At 49.1% G+C, this 14722-nt stretch overlaps 1 protein-coding gene across 3 annotated transcripts in view; it reads left to right on the forward strand.

The window, feature by feature from the left end:
* Positions 1-635: 635 nt before the first annotated feature.
* MTMR4 (myotubularin related protein 4) overlaps positions 636-14722 on the forward strand; it is a 57652-nt gene continuing 43565 nt past the window's right edge. Inside the window, exon 1 of one of the 3 annotated variants that reach the window (XM_040612308.1) lies at positions 636-658. The gene's annotated coding sequence lies outside the window, so the exon portion shown is untranslated. Of the gene's footprint in view, positions 659-6678; positions 6796-7544; positions 7643-14722 lie in introns of those variants that run through there. The other 2 variants (XM_040612302.1, XM_040612298.1) reach the window with 2 other exon arrangements.

Here is a 14722-nt window from a genome sequence, read left to right on the forward strand (position 1 = left end):
AAGTCCCCAGCACCACCCTGCCAAGGCGAGAACACCTCTCAGGGGCCGGGGCTCCTGTGGTGGCCCACCCCACGGCCCGCGGCTGCGGCCTGCGGGGCAGGACGGTGTCAGGGGGGTGGGGGGATGCTGCTGCCACCGGGCCGCCCCCCGGGCCGCCTCCCTCCCCCGGGCCCCGCGGCCACCAGTTCCCCGCAGGCGCGGCGGCCTGGCGGGGGCGGGCAGGCGGGGGCGGGCTGCTCAGCGGGCCGGTCACCTGAGGGACACCCCACCTCCGGTTAGGCCCCCCCACCTCCGGTTAGGCCCCCCGATTATTCCGCCCCCCCGCGACGCCCCGGTGACCGCCCGCCCTTTTCGAGGGGAACGGCTGACCGGCCGCGGATTGGCTGCGGCGGGACGCGCTGTGATTTCTCATTGAGCGCCGAGTCTCGGGTCCCGCCTCCACGCTACGCGTCGCGCCGGGTCATGGGATAGGCTTGCGGGCGAGGAGAAGGGCGTGCCCTGGCGGCCCGTGGCGCTGGGCGGGGACGCGTTCCCTCTGTTCATTGGCAGGCGGTGCCGGCGGCGCCGGGTGCTGATTGGTTGCGCCGCGCGGGTCGGTGGGGGGGACAGGGCGGGGAGCTGCACGCGGCAGAGGCGGGAGCGGCGCGGCCGGAGCCAGGTGAGACCCCGGTGGTTCCCTTTCCCCGGCCCCTCCTCGGGCTTCTCCCCGGCGCCTGGTCGGGCCCCGCTGCTCCTCTTTGCCGCCCGGTGAGCGGGGCCTCCCCGGGGCCTGTCTGTGAGCGCTGGCTGCCGGCCCGGTGGCGGCAGCGCTGAGGCGGCGGCGGGCCCGCGGCCCGGTGCCGGTGGGGCAGGCGGCGGGCCCGGGCAGGCCTGTGCCGCTGCGGCGCAGGGTGGCTCGTGACCGCGGGGGGCGGCCCCGAGGAGCCGCTGGCGGGGGTAAAGGCTGGTTCACGTTAAGGAGCAGGAACGAGACGCAGAGCTCCCGCTGGGTCAGGCCTGGGGCGGAGGCAGCCTGCTAGCTGCTGGCCCCACCGCCGTACCGGGGGTGGCAGCTCTTGTCCAGCCTCGCAGCGGGCGGCCCCCAAGGCTCGGTGAGCCGGGCCCGCCGGCGGGAGATCTCGGCTGCGTGGTCCCGGCCCGCCGGCCCCGGGAGGGCAGCGCCTCCGCCGCCCGCCTGCCAAGGGCCATCCCTGCCTGCCCCCGGACGGGAGCCCTGCCCGCCGTGGAGATCCCCCCCGGAAGCAGCTCGCAGGTGGGAGATCCTTGTGCCACGCCGGCCGCGGTAACAGCACGGAGCTGGTTATTCTGCCAGGGACTCCACTTGCCTTTACCCCACCCGGTGGGGTCTGCCCGGTGCCCCCCACGTGAGGTCACACACTGCTGCTTTTCGGGGGAGGTGCCTCCCCTCCTTGTTGGGTAGAAGTGGGCAAAGCTTTCTGTGGTGGTTTGAAACTGCTGGTGGCTGAAGTTTGGTGGTTTGGTGTGGAGGCCGTGTTGTTGCAGGTTTGACGTTTGTTTAAAAAAAATCCTCAAACAGCTATGTGTTTTAAACATAGGTTTTCTTAAAGCATTTGATGCAAAGCCTTTGGGTTTTCCTGCTGAATTAACCAAAGGGGGATGAATTCAAAATAACCCGTGTTAAATTGGTGGCTCCCAGAGCATTTTTGGGGTTGTTATGTTAACAGTCTCATAAGGATCCTACTGCTGATTTTGTCAATGACCAGAAGACAGTTTGCAGCTAAATGTTGATCAAATGCACAAGCAGCTTGTAGTGTTGAGTGGAAAATAAGAGATGAGCATCTGATACAGTGGTCTGGTTAGTCTGGCACTATACTTTTGGTGAGGCCACACATCTGTTACAAGAGAAAGCAAACTGTTCAGGAATAGTCTGTTACACAGAGAAACGAGGGAGGAAGGAGTGAGGCATGTCCTAGAAAGCAGTAATCTTTGCCTGGGTTCGTGAATAAGTGGAACGCAGAAAGCAGGGCTGGAGGCAGTTAGGAGAGGGTGGCTTTGGAGAGGATGCATTGGCTTAGCTTCCACACTGGTGCAGATGCTTCTGCACTGCTATGCCCAGGTTTGGTGCCTGTGTGTGATGTGAAGGCTGATGGAAAGCTGGGCAGAGTTCACAGATGTTGTATGGGGGTGGGATTAAAGGTGAAAAAGGCTGCCACGTGGTGACAAGAACTTTATCTGCCTCATCCAACAAGTTGTTGTGAGAAGATTGGTCAGTCTGTGTGTACTTGTGAAGGACAACAGTTGGACTGTGGAAGTTCAGTATGGCTGCTGGTGGTATACAAGTGCATGCATGGAAAACAAAGTGTCTATTTTTCAGTGATAGAAAGTCAAGCATGAGAACAAACTTCCCAAAGTCAGTGATGACTTTATATTTACTGGTAACTTCTATATCAAATCTCAATACTTCTGGGTTTTGTGGGTTTTTTTGTTTTGTTTTGTTTTTAATAAAAGTAGCAGCAAGTACTGCAGCTTGGCTAACAGCCTGGGAAGTTCTGTGGTCTGCTCTGTTTGGGAGTTTGTAGAGTAGCTGTAATGTCTTTCATGGTGTTCACTGGAAGATGAATATCTAAGTAAACAGATATGACTGTGAAATAAATTTAAAAGTTTCACTTAGTTACTAATTTCTAGGAACATCTGGTTTCCCCTTTGCTGTGTTTGCAGGAATCTGTCTACACTGGCAGTAAGTTACTTGAATTTTCTGAGAGCACCTTAACAGCAAACATTTTCTCAGATGTATCATTGCTGTTAGTTTTGTGGCAGTGTCCTTCCAGCCCTTCTGTCTTGCTGACAGTGTCGCTTAGCTGTCAGATTCATCTGTAGCAAGCTAAAAGGAAAAAAGAAATCCAAAATCAAGGGAAGCTTTAGGGCTAGATCTTGCCACAATATGGAGACTTTTAGGAATGCCACTGTGCCAGCTTTTATTGTTGTCTCCATCTGCCAAAATATGCACTGGCTTGCTTTTGTTTTTGGTTCATGCGGGGCTTTTCAAAGTTGCCCTTGTCCTGGTGGTGGTGGGAGCGAAGGGGATGTGTGCAGCAATTTCTGCTCTGGTGGCCTGCATCTAGCTGAGCTTTGCTTGCATGAAGGCAGGCACCAGACCTGTGTGGGTCTTGTCTGCCTCGTTTGTGAGGGTTGCTCTGGGAGCTGGGTCTTGTCCTCCAAGAGACATTGCTTTAATCTATGCTGCTCGAGACCAAGCTATTTCCACTCCTTTTCTTTATCCTCAGCTCTTCTTTAGAGGCTGCTGTCATCTGAAGGAGAGAGTTGTTCTCAGTAATAGTTTGGTAAGTGAGTTAAAAAGGAGGCTAGAAAGAAAGAGATTGTTTCTTGGAGGTGTGTGCAGTTGCATTGAGTGTGTGCGGTTGCATTGGAAATCACTGAGCATTGAAAATCAAGCAATATAATCTAACCCAGATTATTTTCATCAGGAGAAATGTGAACTGGGATTAAAAAAAATCAGTGCTGTGTACTTGCACATCACACTCAGCTTCCCAGGACGGGAATGTTCCCCCCAAGAATGAATATTAGCAAGCAGTTATGAAAGTTCATACCTTCCTCTTCCATCCTTGCTGTCCACCCCCAGGGTAGCTCCATCCAGCCACGGTTTGCTGCTTGTTGGTGTGTTTCTGTATTTCAGTGCAGGCTCTTATGGTGAGACTCTCCTCTATTGCTGTTTGCAGCAGAACATTTGCAACTAGATCAGAGCCTTTTTTAGATAATGATGAATGGAGAAGACCTATTAAAAAAATTACTTTGCTCTTAGCAAATTAGCATAACAGATTAATCTCTGCTCGTAATCCCTAGTTTCTTCTCCAGGAAGATGCCTGTGCTATTACAGAGCAGGAAGGAATTTTGTCTGGGCACTTTGAATGCACTCCTCGCTGATATAATTGCTTCCCTTCTGTTCCCCCCTAGCAGTCCTGCAGAGACTGTGCAGTTACAAGCGTTCCCAACAGCCTGAAAGGATAGGATTTCCCTTAGGAGGGATCAGATGATTAGCTTATAAATAGTAAATGCCTGTTCAGGCCTACTTTCAAGTGCTTGTTGTTTGGTTGCTCTCTGCCTTTGCAAAAAGTACAACCACATCTGTACCTTGTGGCTCAGAACTAAATGCAAGGAAACTGGGCATACTTGCTGTTGGAGATGATGATTTTCTGTGAGGAAGGAAACTGCCCTGGTGCGAGGCACTTCAGCTTTGCAGCCAGAGCTTTGGATGTTGTGATTGATTTGAAAGGCTGCAGCAGCAGTAATGCACTGTGCTGCTGTGTACACTGGGGTGGTGCCTGGTTCCTTGCCTGTGCAGGAAAATCAGCTCTTTTAATGGGAGACATAAGCTGAAATCAAACTGAAACATGTTCAGTGGTTGAAGCCTGTTTGCAGTGAGCCTGTTTTCCTGCCAGAGAACATGTGCTGGTGCCAGGGAGCCCTCCTCTCTAAGCTCGGGCTCTTGGAGTCCTTTTTGGGTGGTGTGCACACATGCCCTTTACCTGCCATCTGTTTCCCTCCAGTTTTGCTTCATTTGTCTCTGCCTTGGTCAGTCTTACAGCTGCTGAGAGGGTTTGACACACATGGAGGTTTAGGATCTATCGAGACTCCTTCCACCACAGTTCCCCACAGCTCTCCTGCTGTATTTATGTGCAGCCTTCCTCGTCCTGGGGCTTTAGCGTGGACCCTCCTTTCACGCTGATGTGCCTAGGTTTGCATCTGAGCTGGAGGAGCTCCTTCCCCTTCTCCAAGGCACTGTGCATTGCTGGGGATGGGGATTGAATTGTGGGAGTAGTTCTGCATGGGATATCTTTTGCAGCACATTTGTACAGACCTGAGTGATCTGTGTACAGTAGATTTGAAGGCAGCATCTTGCCTTTCCTAGGGGGGATGATGTTAATGGGACATAGCAACCACGAAACTAAACAGTTACTGCTATTGGCAGTGATAATGGCTTTATTATTTCGACTTTGTTGCTCTTTCTCGGTTGAGAGATGCCCTTTAATTTCTTCAAGAGGGAGAAGCCTGCCCAGGGCCTATCCAAAGAGAGGAGAGTTATGTGTCTTGTATATTCTGTTTCAGCATGGATCAAGTTACTGGTCTCAGAGGCTTCCTTTTATGTTGTGTGTGTTTGTAGGTGCCTTATTCCTTTTAGAGCATCTCCAAATTAGAGCAATACCAATCTTCCTCCTTGTGGATCATACTTCTTATCTTCTAGGTGGAGTGTTTGCTCAACAGCATGTTTGATACAGCTGATCTCATGCACTATAAACCCAGTGGAGGTCAGCTGCCCTGGGCATGCACAATAGAGTTTTGCTTTTGCCAGTATTTATTTTCCTGGGGGAAAGAAGTATTGTGCTGTCTCTTGCAAGGATGTGGATCTGATTGCACTGTGGAGGATGGGCATGGCATTCACAGGATGGATGATGATGAGGACTGAGATTTATCTAACCCTTAGGAATGAGGTTAGCTAGAAATAAGATGGATGGGACTGTTCTGGTAGCAAAGTACAGGCTATATATTTGGCACCTCTGTCTGAGAGCTAGCAAGAAGCCAAAGGTGGTGACTTCTGCTGAGGCTGCTAACCACCTCTGTTTGGAGGAGTCTGTCTTGGCAGCAGAGACATAGGTAGATGCGGCTCACAACTTATCTGCTTGGGGGCAAAGTCTTGTATCTGAACTTAAGTCCACATTCACGGCAGGGTGTTCTCTAGAGCTCAGCTTTCTTCTATTTCATGGCTCAGGCAGCACTGACTGGAAAGCAGTCATTGTTCCTTTTCCAACCTGACCAGTTCTTCATTGCAAAATGGAAGTTGTGGAATTGTTCTTTGTGGCGGAACATGCTTGGACATGGTACTGCTTATGAGTGACAGCTTTATGGTAAGGACCCTGAAAGCATTTCTACTTTACAGTTGATTCAATTTCTTAGTTCCTTGCCAGTCTTTCTCTAATGGTCTCTGTTGAAACTGAGGACTGCTCCAAGCAAGGGGTCCAGTTTGCATTATTCCTTCTGGAAGCTTCAGAAGGTTTTGTTTTGTTTTGTTCTAGAAACTTGTTGAAGTAGCCAGCTTTCTCTGAGTGGAGGAGTGCCTTGTGGCAATCCAGTATAAATCTATTCAGTTGCCTCTGTTGTTTCAACTGTGCTGCCTGGATTCACAATATTTTTTTTTTAAATCTAAGTCATCGGTGGAAGTGTACTTTATTGCTGAAGCATGACTGTCATGTAGCATTCTACCACCAGCACACAGTGTGACAGAGCCAGGTGGAACTTTGTCTCGCTATTTTAATGTGAATGAGAGAACCTGTTGTCCTGTTTCTCTTTTCTGAGGCACCTACATTCAGTTTTGAGAACATCAAACTGAGCGTACTGATGGAGAGCATGGCTGGCTGCCAGCCTGGAGCTCGAGTTGGTGCCTGTGCTTCCTGCCCCACGGGTCACCTGTCGGTACCACCTGGCAGCACTGTCACTTAGTGGGCTCCTTGTGACTCGGGGCGTTCAGTAGGTTTAAGGGGACATAAGGAGTCTTGAGTTGTTGCTTCTCACCCCAGTCAACTTTGCTGTGGCTTGTACTTGCTTCTGCTTTTGGCCAGACTGCACAGCCCCCTTCCTGCCTCCCACTGAGTCAGGGCTGCAGCTACGCCAGTGCCAAGGGCATTTCTACCTTCCTTCCCTAATGGTAGACTGAATTTCTCAAAGGCTAAAATGTTCTGTTCTTAATGAAAACTCTGGAGCAAGCCCATGGCATCTGGGTGCAAACCAAAAAGCCTATGCTGTCCTGAAAGTCAGGCCTGGGTAAGTGAAAGTGAGTGTCTTCAGGCACGAGGTTTGGGGAAGCTGGAAGTTAGATGCAAAACAGGGTGGCCTGTGTGGTGGGGCAGAAAGCTGTGTTTAGGTGGGGGAAGTATAGCTGTAATGTATTTGGAGGGGCTGGTGGAAAGATGCACAGTGAAGTGGGATTTGATAAGTTCCTGTGAAGGCATCAGAGATTATATATATATAACTTAAGATTTATTTTTTTTTTACGATGAGGATGCTATGTCTGCTGTATGTTATCAGTGACCTGGGGTGTTAAATTTTCCCTCTGGCTTTGCTGAAGTACAGTTTGTGTTTTGGAAACCTGTTGTCAACTTTCCTGTGCCCTTGAGCAGGTCTGGGCTCATGTTAGCTCCTCATTCCCTCTCCAGTGCTCCTCCAATGTGACAATGGTGTGACTACAGGGTTTGTCATAGCCTGATACTTTTCTGTCCTCTGTATGTGGGAGCTATTTCTTTTAATGCTATAGTTCAGTGCTTGGTTTTGGTTTTTGGGTTGTTTTTTTTAAAGCTGAGGTCCTTGTGACTTGGGAACCACTGCTGAGCTCTGGTGTGATGAGTATCTGCCTGCCTCTGTCTGTCATGTTCCTGGGCATCCATTTCCCTACAGTACCAGTGGGTTATACAGCTAATGGCTGGGATCCCTCCAGGGTGATTAACTCTGTCTCCTCTTTCTGGGGTATCAGCTTTTTTTTTTCTGTGTATTTGAATCTTTTGTGCTTCTAGACAATGTGCCTGGTTCTTCTCGGTCATCTGCAAACATCTCTCTCACCTACACAAGGCTGTTCATCACCTGCCTGGTATGGAGGGGAGATCATCTGCTTCTAGTAAGTGCCAGCACTTAGTATTTCTCTGTCAGGGCAGCTACTGGCTTGTATTATTCTTATCCACTGCCTTTAGAAGCAGCTGACAAGAGGTGACTACTCTAGGAAAGTTCCTGGTGCCCCCTGTTTCTGCGCACCTTCTCTGGCAACTGGTCTCTGGAGGCCATAGATATGTGCAAACCCAGCAAGTAGCTGTGGATATAGAGGGGGGAGTCTGGAGCAAGGAGAAATCTCATCTTGTTTGCAGCAAGGAAACTTCTCTGTTTGGACCTGGTTTCCACAAGGTGCCAGGGGCTCTGTGCGCTGCCTGTTTCTCTTTTGCAAGAAGAGCAAATAACACCATGTCCAGGGAGAAGGGAGAGAGCTGAGGTCAGCGGTGGCTCTTTGCAAAGAAGTTGTAGCCTAGCTGAGCCGACAGTCTGTTAATCAAGTGATCATGGATTTTAGTACTCATGCCAGCTCTGACACTGCTAGGCTTGTGTGGTACACTGCCTTGATAAAGCAATTTATTACTAGATTTAGGGGGGGGGGGTGTCATCCCAGGGATAAGCTGGTGCTGTGTATCCTTTTCAGCTCCTGCTCCAGCTCTCACACTGTTACTCTGCTTGGGGCCTTGTTGCCCCTTAACTCAGGCAGATGAGAAGTATATTGGGCTCTGAATGTCTGTTACTGATGTACACTGGGCTTTTATGTTTGGATTTAGCTGCCTATGCAATGAGAAAGTACCTTGATTTCAAAGGAGAAGTGCTTGCTTAAGCTGTGAAGTCCCTTTTTCCAGGGGATCTTGAACCTGTAGCACATTATTATAGCAGCAGTTGTTGCTAAAGAACAAGAATACACAATCTTTTTGTTAGAAGTCCTGTGGTAAGGGAAGGGGCCATGATAGGAGATTTTCAGGTATTGGACCTACGTGCAGAAATCCCCAAGGGGACCTGAGAGCATGTCCCAGACTTTCCCTGTAGCTTTGCCAAATCGCACCATCTTACAGGGCAGCAAGTGCGCTCCTTTGCCTGGAGCTGAAATGGTACCTTAAGCAAAGTTGTTGCTGCAGCAGCTTTGCTCTGATCCTTCTGCTGATGTTGGCCTGACGGCTGAGACTACTTCATTTCTGGTGCTTAGCCTGGCAGTTGTGATCATTCAAATGAGTGTCTGCAGTGCCTGGTGAGAATACAGAGCGTGAGTTTTGGGGAGATGGGCTTTTTCAGAGAGGTGACCTGAGAAAAATTAACCTTAAACATTAAGTGATGATGTTGACTCTGTGTTTCTGTATAATGTTGTGATACCACGAGTTATCAGTGTGCCAACCCTGAAAGGGTAGATGCTTTCTTTTTGTAGCACAGCAGGTTGGCAGCATGAAGGACTGTGCTGGAAAGGAGCTTTTCTGCTTGCTGCAGGTGAGGGATGAGACTTGGTGCAGGAAGAGATAATTAATGGAGCTGCCTCAGGCTGAGATTTGACGGATTTAAAGAGGAGCAGGGCCTGTGGGGAAGCCCCTGCAGTATTTAAGACATGATCAGTAGAAATGAATGAATGGTAGTGCTGTTGTCAGAAGAATTGGTAATGTCCTTTCTTGTGCCTGTGGCTGACTCACACATTCCTGTTAGGAGAGCTGGTAGTTTCTAGCATCCAAGGTATTGTGCTCATTATAGGCCAGCCTGGAGACATATTGCAGGCAGCTGCCGGAGGGAATGCCACCTTACCAGCAGGCAGCCAGCACAAACTGGATGCAGATCCACAGAGGGAGGGTATGTGCCAGCAAGTGACTCGCACCCCTCCCTCCTTGTCCTTTGCACTTCCTTGGACTGGCAGGAGATAATTTCTTGCCTACTCTGTTCTTTGCTCTTTCCCCTTTCTGTAATTTTAAAAGTTAATATATTCTACTAGTGCTGCTCTCTGGATTGTTGTCCTTCCTGGCATGCCAGCAGGCAGGCGGATACTTTCTACTGACTGTTCTCTGCATTTCCATTGGAAAGAGGGTAGCCAAGCACCTTTGGATGCTGGATAAGATGATCCTAGCCAGAGCCTGTTTTGTTCAGCAAGGCAAGTAAACGGAGATATTTTTTTTTAATATGAAACTGTTGAATGCAGAAGTTCTGTGCAGATCTTCTAACTGCCCCACTAGGAAACAGCATGCAGAGCTTTCATTGCCATTGCTAAATGAGGCAAAAGAGGAAGCAAAAGTGTTCTCGTCCTGTAAAGTGGGCTAACAGTTTTGTTTTATAACAAAACATAGACTTGATGAAAAGTGACACCACCCCCACCCCTCTTTCTCTCTTCTACTGTGTCTTTCCTTTTTCAATAGGTGTTTCTGCTATAGGAATTTCCAGAAGAGAAACTGTTCTGCCTACGGGCTTGCCTTTTATTGAAATATGAGAGGAAGTTAACTTAGAATTCTCAGAAAAGGTTCAATAGGTCTTGTAGCAGAGGAAGTCACATTTTCAGCATGTTTTACTAATGACGAAGCAGTCAAAATTGAAGCTCAAACGAGCAGCTGGTTCATCTGTCCGAGTTCCCTGGGGAGCAGGGAGCCCAGCAGGTGGGATCCCACCGCACTTGTGCTGCGGATAGCTGTGCTGCTGCTTCTGCTTCCTCCCACCCCCCAAAAATCACATAGCTAAGGGTTATTACTGGAGTGACAGAAGATGGGAAGTGGGGTGCCTCCTTGAGTACTGTGACTGACTTCTTTCAAAGACACAGCTTTCTGCTCTGCCTATTCTCTACTGCCAGCACCCGGAGCTGTTGCGCTGCAGCCCTGGGTGTTGGCTTGTGTTGCAGAGTGTGTGCTGAAATGGATACACAGTGTTGGGGAAAATCCAGCTTCAGCTGAGATGGCTGATGGATCTGCTACTGGTTTCGGTGGCCACAGGACTTCATCTCTGCATTGGTGACTCACTGATGGGAGGAAGGTCACCATCTCGTATTTGAGCAACAATGATAAAAATCCCCTTGCCTCCTGAGATTTGTCTTTGTCTTTAGATACAGTAAGTCTGATGCATTCACTTTGCCCTAAACATTTTAGAGGCAGGAATTTGATCCTTAATGAATTTTAGTACAGTCAGTTATTAAAGGTAAGAAATCCCAGGCTCTGTTCCTAGCATTAAAAAAATCTGTCAGTTGCAGCAGATGAGTATAAATCCTCAGGCTCCTCACAGTACCAAGCATGTCATGTGGCCATCTTCATACTCTGTCCTGGTGGAAGCTGGCAGCGGAGAAGGGACAGTGTATGTGAATTTGTGCAGCTCTTACTGCTAGATAAGCCACGGAGTTGCTATATATATCAAATTGCCTTCTCTTTCCTTCTATTGATTGGCTGGGGATTTCCCTTTCTAAGAGTGCCTTTTGAGAGGATGTCACGGACAGCACTGTTTTTAGAAACAGTTAAGCTCATGGTAGAGAGCAGAGATGGTAGCAATTAAGCTCACCTGAACTTGCTGTCCTGCCCACATTATTTGAGGTGAGTTTATTAATGAAAGCAGGTCAGTGTGCAAGGCAGTCCCTTCACATGATTTTCCACTGCTAAAGTGCAATACAGTTTTGAAGGCTCCAGATAACTAGAAGTTAAAGACAGGAGGCTCCTTTTTTAACCTTCTTAAGCCAGAGGTTTTGGCAACTTGGGGTTGCAAAGGGAAGAATTGTTAAAGGCCAGGGGAGGTATTGCTTGGTATTGGGAGGGATACTACTCCCAGAAAAAGCCTCATGAAGGGCAAGTTTCTGAGTTCATTGATGTATGTGTCTGGGTGCGAAGAGCAGTGGTGACAACACAAAGCCCTGAGAGGGCCTCTCTTTGGAGAGGCACAGGGAAAGAGGGTGTCCAGGCTGTTGTCGTAATGTACCACCTGGAAAAGCTGCTCACAAACCAATGTTTCATCAGGGGCTGATGGCTTTGATTGTTAGATGACTGTGCTCAGCAAAAAGAGAGAGATGAAGTTGAACATGTAATCGAAAGTGATCTCTTATCTTTTATTAATAACAGCTCTCAAGGGTTTTTAGCTCATCTTGTGGTTTTCTGTCTTCCTGTAGCTTGATGATAGAAACCCTAAGCAGATGTTTGTCACTGTTTTAGAGCATTCTTCCCGTGGAAGGTGCAGTTGTGTACTTAATTTGATAATGGTGCGATTATTGCAAGTTTTAGAGAGGAACTGGGTTCCTACCAGGAGCAGGGAGGAGTGTTCTGCAGAGATGTGTGTTCCCAGCCACATTTCAAGTGGTTGAATGTCACTGTCCATGTTGCAGACCCTGGCACAGGTTCCTCTCCTACTTATTGGTACGGCTGGTCATGGGGACACTGCTGGGACAGCATGGCTTGGTTTGGGTGGCTTGGTACGGGTGAGGCAAGAGAAGAAATCTCAGTGCTTTATTGTCCTCTCAGACCTGCTCTAGTTTCAGTTGTAGCTTCTTCATGTCTGTGTTTATGTGGGTAACTAAAATAATGCTTTATTTTATTCCCATGGAAGAAAACTACCCTTGGAGAAAACAGACTGTCCTAGAAATTTTGTATGTGAATGATTGTGCCTGGGCTCTGCTTCTGGTCAGCAGCACAAGCAGAACAAGCCCAGGGGTTTCAGTGCTGAGGAGGCACAGCTGGAGCTGGAAGTGTGGCTGTCTCAGGGCGGTCAAAATCAGTAGCGTTGCAGGGCATGTGATCACCTGGAATAACAGCAATATTTTTTTTCAGATGCTGTTTCTATTGACTTTCTGTCCCAGGGGTGGATTCAGATGTCTGCAGGCAGATAGCAGTTTAGTTTAGTACCAGCTTGGATGCTAAAGGTGTCCTGCCTGGCCTCCAGCTGCCTTTATTGAGGGGTATAGTTCCCCTATCAGCCCTGTCTTCTGGTTGCAGGCAGATGCCTTAGAAACCTTAGGACTTCTAAAAAAATGTGTATGTTTACACACCTGTATAAAAAAAAAATAGAAGTTGTATTTGTTATAGCAACAGGGCTGAAGTTGTGTTGCTGCTGTTTGGTTGAAATTGTTTTAAAATATCCAGGTGGTGAGTACAAGTGTATTGCAGCTGTGGGTGCTCCAAAGAGCCGTGAGCTTAGCTGCGGAAAGTTGGTGCGGGGTGGGGAGGGGGAGCAGCATGCTTCAGGACTTTATCTTTTGATTTCTGAGCTTTCTGGTGCATTTGGGTCACATATTTCAGGCTTTTTTTCTGCAGTCACAAAGACTGCCTTTCAAGGAAAACTGCAGCTGTCAAAGACTCCACAAGTTGATGGGAATTAAAAGGCAAATGCTCCTGATGCGTAAGAAGAAATGAGTGTTGCACAGAGACCAGTTTAGACAGCGCTTTTCCAGCCTGGAGACTTGGGATGTGACCTCAGTAGCACAGGCACAGTTTCCTTGAAGCTGTTGCTACTTCTTTCCTGAAATTGAGTAAAAATCCGTACATGGTATGGTGTGGAGAGAGGTAATGGGGCTGCCAGAGGGAGAAGGAGCCCAGTACCCATGTGTTCCTGCAGGCAGAGGACCCCCAGGAACAGGCAGGAGCCTGGATGGCAGCTGGGATGGGTCCATCTGCACTGCTTTGGGTAGGGACCAGGCAATTGTTTGTACTTGAATAAAGGCTTAATTGTGACTTGAAATGTCCCAACTGTTTTTTTTTTTTTTTAATTTTTTTTAAAAAAACAAAACAACGAAAAGCAAACAAAACTGGAGAGCAACGGGCTGGAGTTACAGGGATTTTGGAAACGTTTGTCAAAGCAGAGCTTCCCGTCTCCTTTAGTCTAGTGGTTATGAAGTTTAGCTTGGAGCCTTGGCTTCGAATCCCTTCTCAGCCGGCTTGGGATCAAAGGCCTGGAGGGTGGGGCTGGGACCAGGGCAGTGGAGGCTCCTTAGGTCCGTGGTTCCTCCATGTGTCATTGAAATGAATTAATGAGTCTGTCTCACTGTCTGCTGTTGTCTCAGCTTCTCACTGGCTGTCATGGGAGATGAATCAGCACAGCGATGGTAGTGCATGTGGCATCGTGCAGAGCCTTTGCCAGTCCCTGTTCTCTGCCGGTTGGTTAGGAAGATGAAGGAGGAGACAGAGGCTGACCTGGCAGGGGAGCATCCCTGGTGTGCTGCTGCCACCTGGTGCCACAGGCTGCCCCCAGCCCCTTGGCTGCTTTGTCGGCAAAGCAAGGTATTTCACTGCCATGGTCTTGGCAAGACAAAGGAGAGATGATCTTGAGTAATGCACGTTAACAGTCCTCGCGCTGCGGTATGTGGGGCTTTCACTGTCGTTAATGTAAAGAGTGGAGTCAGCTGGCAGGCAGGCTGTTGAAATTAATTATGCTTAAAATCATTGCAGCAATGGATAGCAGTGCTTGTTAGGGATCTGGCAAAGTGCTGGGCTCTGTTCTCTTCCCTCGTAATCCTGCACACTTTGATGACATCTGAGTGCCACTGCTGGAGCCTTCTTGCTAGAGTCTCAGTGCCAGTGCACTACCATTTTGCACATGGTGTAAACTGTTTCCTGGCTCCTCAGTGTATCCATCTCTCCTGACTCCTGGCTGAGCAAGATGTGGCAAAGGAAAGGGTGGAACAGACAAAGTGGTGTTGAAGTATTCCTGCAGCTTGGGTGCACTATAAGAATCTCCCCTTCCCCTGTTTCTTCATTCTTCTGCAAAACAGGTTGTCATTAGACTGCTTTGATAGTGTCCCCAGGCTAAGCTGTTCCTGGGGCCTGAAGCAAAGACAGGGGTGGCAGATATTCACTACAGGAGCATCCCTGGCCCAGCCTATCGTTAGTTAGACATTTTTCAAATTCTGGTGGTATTTTCTTCCCCCCCAAGCTCTAGTCTTGTTTGCCCGTTTCCCCCTCTAGCTCTCTCTGCACCCTCCCACATTTCTGCATCCTTCCTTCTGCTGCTGCCACTTTCACTGTTTCTCCCACCCTCGACAGTCCTCACTTCTACACTGTGCACCAGCAGGAACCCCAGAACTGCCCGTGCCCCGGTGCCATTCCTGCCCTGGGGCACTTGCCCCAGGTCTGCTCAAGCAGAAATCTCTGTTGCCATGAGTGTCTCTGCCGTTGCGATCTGCATTGCTGTTCCCAGGCTCTGCAACCTCCATCCCATCTCTCCTCTCACTCTCACGTAGTTA

This window comes from Falco naumanni, chromosome 1, assembly GCF_017639655.2.
Source record: "Falco naumanni isolate bFalNau1 chromosome 1, bFalNau1.pat, whole genome shotgun sequence".
Classification (NCBI taxonomy): Eukaryota; Metazoa; Chordata; class Aves; order Falconiformes; family Falconidae; genus Falco; species Falco naumanni.